The sequence below is a fragment of the Temnothorax curvispinosus genome, unplaced genomic scaffold, assembly GCF_003070985.1.
Source record: "Temnothorax curvispinosus isolate PA1 unplaced genomic scaffold, ASM307098v1 QBEX01002850.1, whole genome shotgun sequence".
In the NCBI taxonomy this organism is placed as follows: Eukaryota; Metazoa; Arthropoda; class Insecta; order Hymenoptera; family Formicidae; genus Temnothorax; species Temnothorax curvispinosus.
Window position 1 is genome coordinate 1 of NW_020212630.1, and position 11,272 is coordinate 11,272.

The 11,272-nt window shown below is 39.0% G+C and overlaps 1 long non-coding RNA gene across 1 annotated transcript; it reads left to right on the top strand.

Annotated features, from left to right (window-relative positions):
- The first annotated feature begins 3,607 nt into the window (after positions 1 to 3,607).
- LOC112451999 lies at positions 3,608 to 4,594 on the top strand. The gene is made up of 3 exons (XR_003040448.1): positions 3,608 to 3,712; positions 3,890 to 4,032; positions 4,298 to 4,594. It is a non-coding gene; the product is annotated as an uncharacterized LOC112451999 (long non-coding RNA).
- The last annotated feature ends 6,678 nt before the right edge of the window (positions 4,595 to 11,272 follow it).

The following is an 11,272-nucleotide window of genomic DNA, read 5'->3' on the forward strand; positions in this document are numbered from 1 at the left end:
TATCCGTAGTTGCAGACAAATTCCTATAGGTCGACATTGCGTACAGATGCAGATGGATGCGGTATCCGTAATTACGGATAGATACCGTCAGCATCTGATGCGTACAGAATGCGGACAGAAACATACAGGACTCGTATCCGTAGTTGCAGACAAATTCCTATAGGTCGACATTGCGTACAGAGGCAGATGGACGACGACTCGCGACGACGCCGGCGCCGCTAGGCGGCGCATGATGGAAAGCGTTTCTCACATTTAAAATACAACCAGCCATAATATATAAGCAGGCGTTCTGTCAGGCGACAACCAGAAAAATTACAGTGTCTGGAGGAATCCCTTCTCCTGGCGTTTAAAGGTAGAATCTACCTGATAACTACAAACCTCCCACAATGTACATGTATTTGCAGTAATAAGAAATGAATAAAATGCATTTGCAGTTAGAAACAGATAGAGCGGGCAAATCATAATTGCATGCAAATGCAGATAGATATCCTACCTGGTTTTGCAATCAGATGCGGATAGACATTCAAAACTGGTTGCGTATAGAAACGGATAGGATTCGTAATTACGTTTGCGTATAGATTCGGATAAGTTCCGTTCCGTATAAATGCAGATAGATATTCTGTCAGGTTCCGCAATCAGATGCGGATAGACATTCAAAACTGGTTGCGTATAGAAACGGATAAGATTCGTAATTACGTTTGCGCATAGATTCGGATAAGTTCCGTTCCGTTAGGAATCAGTTAGATGCAGTTAGCCTTTTCCCACCGTCTTTGCGTACACAGTCTTATAGAATCTGCAACACTTTTCATCTGTTTCTATCCGTAATTGCAGGGAAAGAAACGCATAGTAAAGCAGTCAGAAACGGATAGAACGCACGTTCTATCCGTTTCTAACGGTAATTTTTATTAGGGCCCCTCGTCGACCGTGATCTACGACTTCGATGGCTAAAAACTATAAAGTAAAAGAAACTTTTAGTTAGATTTTGTTGATGGCGTGTGCGCAATAGGCCACTTTCTACGCACTTTGTAATATAAAATAGGGTGTGTAACACGTGCGGGTTGAGAATTGGACACGAGTGCGGGTGATTGCACTCGTCTTCGGCTCGTGCGTCCACTCCGCACTCGTGTCCAATTTTCAACTTCCCGCTCTTAATTGTTACACAAATAACTATTTCTTTTTGGTCTTTTCTACCCCAATTTCATATATAATTCTTTAAAATTTGGTTGATTAGACCTAGCTTTACATGCGATCAAAAGTCCATATACGAAGTTTATGAAAACAAAGCTTCCTCTATGAGAAAGCAAAAAAACTGTCCGAAACTGAGCATTTTCTCGTGAATGCAATTTTAGCGTAGTTTGGCATTAAGGTAGTTAGTCCGTAAACTCATTTTCTTGGAAACCTCATAAAATTTGAACAGTATATATTAACATGATTTACACACTTGCGCAATTAGAAAAAAATTGACCGTACCGAAGCTGAGATAATTGAAATCAAAAGTACCTTTTACATGTATTACAGGTACGAAAACGGTTTCCGATACCACGTTTTTAATTGTAGCGATCTAACTACTTTGGCAACTTTTATGAAAAACAAGAAGACATAGAAAAGACTTGTAAAAATATACTTGCAAAAATACAAGACCTTTGACCGTTTAGTTTCGAAGTAATTGATACTTAAAGTACATAATTCCCCTGATTTGGGTGCGGGGTCCTTTCTGATACTAGCGGTGGACGCATATTACTACGTTTACGCGAGCGTTACTTCTGTATAGTAACTTACGATAATTCCTTCGCGTAAACGGGATTTTGTAGTAACTTACGATAATTTACTCCGCGTGAACGAGTGAATTATAGTAAGTTACTACAGAAGTAACGTTCGCGTAAACGTAGTATATGACAGCTAACCTTTGAAGTTAGTTTTGAAGTGAACCTAATCTAGTAGCACACATTTATAGTGTCTATATACATGTAGGGCAGACCGGGGCTAGACCGTCCGCTTTTTTTCGGTGCCAATTTTTAACAAAATAAATAATTGTGGTTAAATGTGGTATACCACTGTAAAGAGTAAACCTTTAGCTACAAAATTTATATAGGAAATTTTTGTCTACGTCGTTTTGTTTAACCGGTATAGAGCAAAAACGACAACGGTGCAAAAATTGAAATCTAAAAAATGCCGGGGTTAAACCGTCACACTACATTTTCAATACATATACGTACATCTAATTCTGAAAAATAATAGGATACACTTTAATAATTGTTTTTGAAAAGAAAAATATAAAAATTTATTTGAAATTGTTATGCAAAACATTATTAAAGAATAATTGTTTTACCTATTCCTTAAAACAATTAAGGCACGTGAATACAGATCCTGACGAGCGCACGACGACGACGACGACCACCACCACCACCACTACACTGACACTGATACAATGACCAACAACGACGATCTACCGCGGCCGGGACGATCTACCACGCGCGCGGCATGTCAACTCTCGCGCGGAAATCGCGGAATCTCTGAGTCGTGTCTCGCCGTACCTCGCCGACGTGCCGTGAGCGTGAGCGTGAGCAATCTCGAAAACAACGGTCCGCCATCTTTTCGGTCGGCCAAAACACCCATTTTGCGACGATACGTGCGTACCATTTCCCTCCTATACAAACTGATGCACGTGCAAGGGAAGACAGAATCACGCTCGAGGGAAACCTAACCTGAAATCGCCGTGAGCTGAAGTCGTGCGCCCGGCGCGCCACAGTGACGAGACAGGCGGATTAGCCCCGGGTGCTTACAGATGGATTAGCCCCAAACACAAGTTTCAGGTTTAATCGCCCACGAAATATTAGACATCAACGATAATGAAAAAACTACACTGGATTCGTGTTCAGCATGCATTACTCTTTATAATCACGTACCTCAAGATTTGGAGAGCAAATATTATTGCAGATATTACAAAATTTCCACGCGCAGAAAATTTCACTTTTACCTTCCGAAAACACGTTTGCCCTTGTAAAAATCATAACACGACAGGTAACCTGCCGAACCTCTGTTGGTCACATGGGTGCCATAAACAGCGTTTACAATGTTAATAGCGAGTTCGCACAATATACAGGTTCCGAGATATTTGATTAGACGTATTTACCCCGTAGACGTTTTAGCCCCGGTCTCCCCTACATATGAGATTCTTACACACACATGCATAACGCGGACAATTCCAGCCAAATACTATGTGTCATTTGTCTATCATTAACTTTTTGACAGTATTGTCACGGACTAACTACTTTAAGTTAATTGCATTTCTAATTGTAGTTTTCGATGATTTTTTGTCGTAGTTAGTTGTAGTTTGGCGGAGTTGTTAAAAATGTTTGAAACTTTTTTACGCTTATCTACAAACAATTAAGAAAGTTTTCGAAATCGCGCATTTTCTTGTGATTAGTTGTAATTTTAGCATTGTTTAGCATTAAAACTTCTTCTTTCCATGTAATATCTCTACTTTACTTACAGTTTCCACGTTTTTTTTTTCGTAATTAGTTGTAGTTTGGCGCAGTTGTTGCATAAAAAGTTGGAGAATTTTTTTCCGCCAGGGCTCATTTTCTAATTAGTCGCTTTCATTTATATAATTTTTTTCTGTTATAGACAACCCTGCCGGATTTATTATCTTATTTTCCAGCCGGTAGTTCTGTACAAACATTAGAGCATTTTTACCAAAATATACGTATAAGTGAGTATTCCCCCTTTCACATAAAACAGTATTATTCCCTTTTATAAAACAATATTCCGGTTGATAATTTTCTACAGATTACTTTATAATTGTATGCACGGGCACTAATCTTTTTTCAAATATACTTTTAAGTTTTGGACGTAATTATAAATGTACGATTAATATCAATTGTTGCAGAGGACTTTCGAAACTATGATTATGGAATAGCTGAAAACTATAAGCGATACAAACAGAAAATACCCCCAAGTTATGATTTCAAAAAGATTACTGCTCCAATAATTTTATTTTACTCAGCAAATGATATGGTTGTGACAAAAGAGGTAACAGTAGTTCTCTGTTGTTAAGTTTTTCATTGCAGTTTAATTTTTACTTACAAATAAAAGCAAAAGAAATAAATATTTATTCAACATGACAAAATTGTGATAAATTTGTTAACAATATAAAAGAATCCGATTGAATGTAATGCAAAGTGTAATAGGAAAAAACAGTTGATTTGTATTAATCGGATCTATTTTCTACTCTTCATATATTTAAATCATCTCGTTATTAATATCGTTCTTTCATTATTGGATTTTTAATTTTCAGAATGTGTTGGAACTTGGCAAACGCTTACCAAATGTTCTTTTAACGGAGGAAGTTCCATTTAAGCATTTCAGTCACGTAGATTTCCTGTGGGCAATCAACGCGAAAACTCTTTTATACGATCGTTTGTTAGAACTATTACAAAAGTTTGATGCTGACCAAAATAAGTCTATGAAATAAATCTAATCGATGAATGTAAATTAAAAGCAGGAGAGAAACCTTAATCTCTCTATATAATATGAAATGTAAACGTAGAATTGCTAAAATATTAGAAAAGTATATATGAGGTGTGATCAAAAGTTTGTGGAATTTTTTAATTTTCCGCGCTAGAATAAGTGTCCAGATAGAATACTATATTTTTTTATATGTTGGTACACTTGTGCTTGAAATACCCAGGTAGCAACCTCATAGAAGTTAGCCGGACAATTTCGACTTATGACATTTTTTTTTACGAATCGATTGTTAGTTGTTTGTTATTGATTGTTAGACTAATTAGAATGTTTGTTAGTTAATAGTTTTTACGTAATCACGAAAATAATTTTTAGTGTTAATTTAGCCGGTAAATATAGAATTCTTTACAATTTTTTATTAAAACCGTGGTCAATCGATGCGGAATCGTTTGTTAGTTCCGAATATACTAATTAAAACGTTTATTAGATCACGGTTTCGCTAAAAAAAACCGAAAAACTGTATATCGTTTAACTGCCGGAGAGTGCCCTGATAACACAGTCTGATAGTTCAGATACGTCCCGAAGAAGTGCGTAAGAAAACAGTCAAAAATTGCGACAGAAGTGCATAATATCTGTGTTTAACGAGTACTTACTGGTACTATTGCAGTAGTCTGCTGTAAGAAGCTACTGTGAAATTTTATACTATTTGTTAAAAGTAAACATGCAGCAGAAATGTGAAAACAATATGGAAGTATCTGCCCAACAGAAAAATAACAGCAAATCGCGTTAGACTCTTCACGCACACTTGACTGCTTTTTGCAGCAGAGTTTTGAGTACAGATCCGACCGGCAGAAATGTGAAAATAAGAACGTGCAAGCATCTGCCCGTGAGAAAAAGAGCAGTCGAGTGTGCTAGACGCTTGAAACATATTTGCAGCAAAATTTCACAAGTGTATGTCGCTTAAATTGTTGTTTTTGCCGTACAGATCTTTTTTTTTTTTTTTTTAATTGAAATATAAGAAATATGACCATGGGAGAAACCCATATGGCCTGTTTACATGGGTTGAATCACAGATTATGTGTTGGATATTTATATTAAGGTCGTATCACACGCACACCTCAATAGAGGTGCTCCAGTCCTAATATACATTCATTTAAAGCTACAGGCCTATTCAAAATAGCTATCTCGAGAGGGAGTGTCGTTATGACACCCACGCAGCCGCGCGCAAAGCCCTATAAGTATTAGGAGGAAGATCCTCCTTGAAACCCAACATAAACCTTATAAACCTTATAACTCGACTCGCCTTTCAAATCTTTATATGAAAAATTAAAAATAGAAAACACAAAAAAACGCACAACAAATAAATAAATATGAGGTTTCCTATCGTGTTGCACTTTAAAATTAAGACTTAAAACTTAAACTTACAAATCTAATAAAATTACGCCCAGATAACAATGGTAATCAGTTGAACGCTAACTAAATTAACCAATATTGCCTTAAAGTTGAGGCAGAGCACACCTCGATTGCGTCTATTCGTACAATTCCTTCAAACATCCTTAGGTGTAATTTTCTGTTAAATTCTAATAAGAGGGTCCTTAATCATATAAAGATCGGCAATGAACATATAAACTTTTCCAGAATGAATGCCACTTCCGGTACAGGGAGCTGAAGTAAAAACTCCAACGAGTAGGGGCCATAACCGAACAGTCTAGACAAAGCCTTTATCAAGGTTTCACGTTGATCGTCATATTTGAAGCAAGTCCAGAAAACGTGTTCTGGAGTCTCCAACTCTCCGCAATATGGGCAGTCCGGGGAATCCACCATGAGGAATCTAAACAAACTATCATGAAGGGACGAGTGTCCACATCTCAAACGATTAATAGAAGTAAATGCCCTTCTCTTAATGATAAATTCATCAAACCATGCACTTTTAAAGTCAACGTTACTCTGATCATAGAAGAATGAAAAGAACCTAGACCCTCTGAAGATCCTTTCCTCAAAACACCATTCTATCGATTCTTTGATAGTTTCATTTTTCCATAAACGCTTTAACTCTCTATGAGGAATTTCTTTGAAATCTCCACGTGGGCCATTGCAAGCTGCCTTGGCGGCCCTATCTGCTAGTTCATTCCCTTTAATACCCACGTGCGAGGGGATCCAAACAAGATTGATATTCCAGTTCTTCTTTGCAAATTTAACCAGAAGGTTTCTTATTTCTAAGATCAAGAATGAGGTCTGGGAAGGCTTAAAGCAAGAAGAGATAGCCAGTAAGTTAGAGAGTGAGTCCGAGAAAATAAAGGCTTCAGACCATTCATGTTCCTCACAGATCTGAAGGGCTTTTAGGATAGCCATTGATTCCACCGTAAAGGAGGAAAGGAAGCCAAAGGAGGATGCACTGAATAATACCTCGCCAGACTGCGAAACAACCGAGAAGCCAGAGGAATTTACCTCCTTCATATTAGTAGATCCATCTGTGAAAATAGCTTGATTCGAGAGCAAGACCTGGCCAAAAATCTCATTAAATTTAGCCGCGGGAGCAGAATCTTTTTTAATTAAATCACCGGAGACCTTGTCCACCTCTAGATGGGCGAACAGAGCTTCAAAATTCTCAGGGTAGCAAATCGGATGTTCCCTCTGAGGGATATATTCCATATACTCCTGAAAAGAGGAGAGAGCCTCTAAAAAGGGGTCGCTCATGCGTCTACCATGCACAATAGGTCTGCTGTTGCTTAAGTGTGTTAGTTTTTCCTTCAGGGGATGCGATGCGCTGGACCAAACTCTAAAAAGAAAACCCAATGCCAGATATTTGAATCTAAAATAGAGGGAGGGTTCGCGAAGTTCTGCAAGCATAACGTTAAGGGGAGTTGAACATCTGTAACCCATAATTAATCTGATTGCTCTCATCTGAATTTTGTCCACCTTCGTAGACAGGTCCCTGGAGACAGAATTCATAAGGAATCCTGCATACTCAAGTCTAGAGCGGATTAACGCCCTATACACCTTTCTAAGGACATATGCGTCAGAGCCCCACCACTTCCTACCTAAGCATTTGAGAGTTCTGATTGAGTTTGCACATCTCTTTTCTAGCTTCAACATATGAAACTTCCAATTTAGATTTTTATGAAAGGAGACTCCTAGAAAAAGTGCCACATCAGATGGGTGAATTACAATACCAGAAACGTTCAAAGGGGTGTTCATTTTCATTCTAGTCTTATTAAAAATACAAAACTGTGTCTTTAATGGAGATAATACCAACCCAATTTCCTTTAACTTCTCCTCAATACGTTTAATAACCTGCTCTAAATTCTTTATTCCAGTAGCCAGCGACGGGGAGGTTGAGTAGAGACAAATATCATCTGCATACTGAAGCATATGCACATCACCGTGATTCATGTTATCTATTTCGGTAACATGTATTGTGTATAGTATCGGGCTCATTACACTACCCTGCGGAAGACTCCGATAAGCGAACCTTTTTTCATCCAACTCATGAAAGCTACATGAAACCCTTCTAAAAGAGATCAAATTATAAATAAATGTTTTGCTCTGTGGGGGGAGGCCTAGAGTAGCTAACTTATCAATGAGAACATCCGGAAGGACAGAGTCATAAGCTGATTTTACATCTAAAAACGCAGCTGGAATAGCCCTTCTCTCTTCAAATCCTATCAAAATATCCGTGTATAAGATTGTTAAGTTGTCAAGACAGCTTCTCTGTCTTCTAAACCCATATTGCGAATCCGGGATAAGTTTATTCACTTCTAACCACCAAAGAAGTCTATTCGTCACTAATCTTTCCATGACTTTACATAAACATGATGAGAGTGATATAGGTCGGAATTTATTATTAGATCCTTGTTTTGGAATAAAGAAAACCAAGTAGTCTCTCCATTCTTCCGGAAAACTGCCCTCCTTGTAGAGGAGATTGTAAATTTTTAAGAGAAAAGCTTTACCCAACGGGGAAAATTTCTTAATAATTCTATAATTGATTCCATCCAGTCCAGGGCTAGAACCTAAATTTACCGATTCCAAAGCCCAATCAAGTTCCTCAGGCAGAAAGGGCAAGTCCAGGAAAGGATCCGTTCCCGGTGAACTCAAGGATTCATCTGGTCGAGGAGTGGGAGCCCACGGGGGGAAAAGTTCGTCAATTTGGTTACGGACACTGTCAATTTTCTCAGCAGGAACTGCTCTACCTGTCTCAGTCCTATTCCATCTCGAATCAAATCTCCTCATGGTGTCCCAAACTATTTTGGGATTCGTATCTCTTTTAAGGGATTCTGCAAATTCCTTAAAAGCCTCAAGTTTAATCCTCCTTAAACCTTTCTTTGTTATCCCACACTGATATCTGTAAGCCTCATAATCTACAGCTCTACCCGTTTCCATAAAAATCTGTAGTTTTAACTTTTTTTCCGCTATCAATGCATCGCATTCCTCATTCCACCAAATACACGGAGGATGAGGAGGAGAGGGGGGGAGGGTTCCGAGGATTCCCCGGGGTAGCCCCCCTCACTGCCTCCTCCACAATTGCTAAGAACGAAGAATACAAGACCGTGGGGCTGAGCTGATCCGACAACATCAAGATTCTAAGATCTTTGTCCATAATAGAGCTAAACCGATTCCAATCTGTGTGCTTATTGTATAATTTGGTTCGCTTACGTGGAAAAGAGGAGGGGCCTCTGTTCATTGACGACGTAATCAAAACCGGATAATGATCCGATCCCCAGGCATCATCCAAAGTCTGACATCTCAGTCTAGGAGCGATGGAAGCATGACAGAACGCCAAATCGATGGTTGAAGGGCCGCACGAAGCGTTGCCCAAGAAGGACGGGGCACCGTCACTTACTAGAACGAGTTCAGTATCCTCGATTGCCGACGACAGTAGCCTACCCGATTGACAGAGGAACGAAGACCCCCACGCCGGGCTGTGAGAGTTGAAATCACCTACGAACATACATCTATTAGATCCATTATTGTTATCAAATTGAGTGAAAAATCTTATCCACTCGTTTTCAGAAAGTTGACCACTCTGAGGGGGTTTATAGCAAGATATAATAATAAGATTAAAATCGGAGAAAAAAATTTCAATTGCACATGCTTCTATTTTACCTGCACAGTCCTCCAGTACAGAAATCTCTCTGTATTTAAGGGCATGACTAACTAAAATAGCCACCCCTCCGCCTCTACCTATAACCCTATCCCGTCTCACCGTATCGAACCCTCTCAACATGAAATTGAATTGTGGTTTAAGCCATGTTTCCGAAATTGCTGCGCAATCGAATAATGTACTCTGCCTTTCCAGTTCTTGAAAACGCTGTAACAAAGAATGTGCATTCCAATGTATCAACCTAAATTTATCCATTTCAAAATACGGAATGAGAAAAACCCGGAAAGAAAAAATTAAGAAAAAGTAAAAAAAATTATAAAAGAAAATTTACCTATTCAGTAAAAATATAAAAATGAAAAAGTTATTAGGATTATAAAAATGCGAAGTTTTAAGGCAAAGCAAACTGATTAAGCTATTAAAGATTCTGTAATAATAATAACAAAGGGCGTTAACGCGTAAAAAGGTAAAAAGGAGAAAACTTTTGACAAAACTCTATTCTTTTATGGTCTCCTCATGGAGCTTCATGGTTTTCTCCAGCCTAGTCACCAGTTGGTCCAGTTTCTTCATGGTAGACGCCTTTTCCATTATTTCCAAGAGTTTGGAGGAGATCTCCGGAGCCACCTTCATAAGGCTAGCAGCGAATGTTCTTCCTCTCGAACTGGATTGTAGACTTGTCGCAAAGTTTGACGTAGACACGCCGCCCCTCGAAGGAAGAAAAGGGAAGTTTCTTGAAGAAAACACTGGCGGCCGCCGATCCTCATAGAACGGGCAATTTTTATTTTCCCTTTTCTGAACTAAGGCCCTTGCCTCCATAAAGGGAAGGTTGTCAGCAGCCATAACTTTTGCAATCTCGAGGTTCTTCATAAATTTAAGGCATTTTCTATCACTGGTAGCGTGTTCTTCCTCGCAATTGATACATTTCTTTGGTTCGGAACAAGGCGTCTCCTTAGAGCTAACATGGTCCTCGCTGCCACATTGCAAACACCTGGGATTTTTTTCACAAAATTTAGACAGATGACCAAATAGGCCGCAGTTGAAACAGAGTCGTACCGACCTTTAAAACGGTGATGTATGAACAATTGTTCTATAGACCTTTATATGGGTCCGGCAATTCTTCACCCAATTTCTGGACACAGACCGCCTCCGAGTCCGACCAAATACCAGTGGTGCGATCTCTTCTTTTCAGCCTGAAGAGGTCCGAGATTAGAATATCTTGATTCTCTTCCTCGATTACAGTCTTTAGCTCAGCCAAGGATAAGTCGAGAGGAATATTTCTTATAACAAATTGACGAGTTAATTTGTACTTCGGAATGTATGTTATAAATCCTTCATCCTTAATGAACTTGTTCCTCAGAGCCATGTTAGCCGCGGCCTTTGACGGAAATGTAACCCTCCACGTGTTGAATGAAGAAGGCGCAACGCTGTCATATTTTACGTTCGCTGACATGAGTTTTTTAGCCATTGTGATAATTGAGAAGCGTTTTCTGGGCTGATCCTTTGTCGTAGGGATGCGGAACAAAACTATAAAAGGAGCTTTTGTGTAAGCCCCATACAAGGAAGTCGACTCACTTGACCCGGACTTGCTGCCCTGATTCTTAATTGGTGGGATAACCTCTCCTTTCGTATTTGTCTTAACCGTACCCGTCTGAGCTTGTTTACCTGATTTCTTCGAGGTGAAAGACGTAGTACTCGAGTTGACTTGTCTTT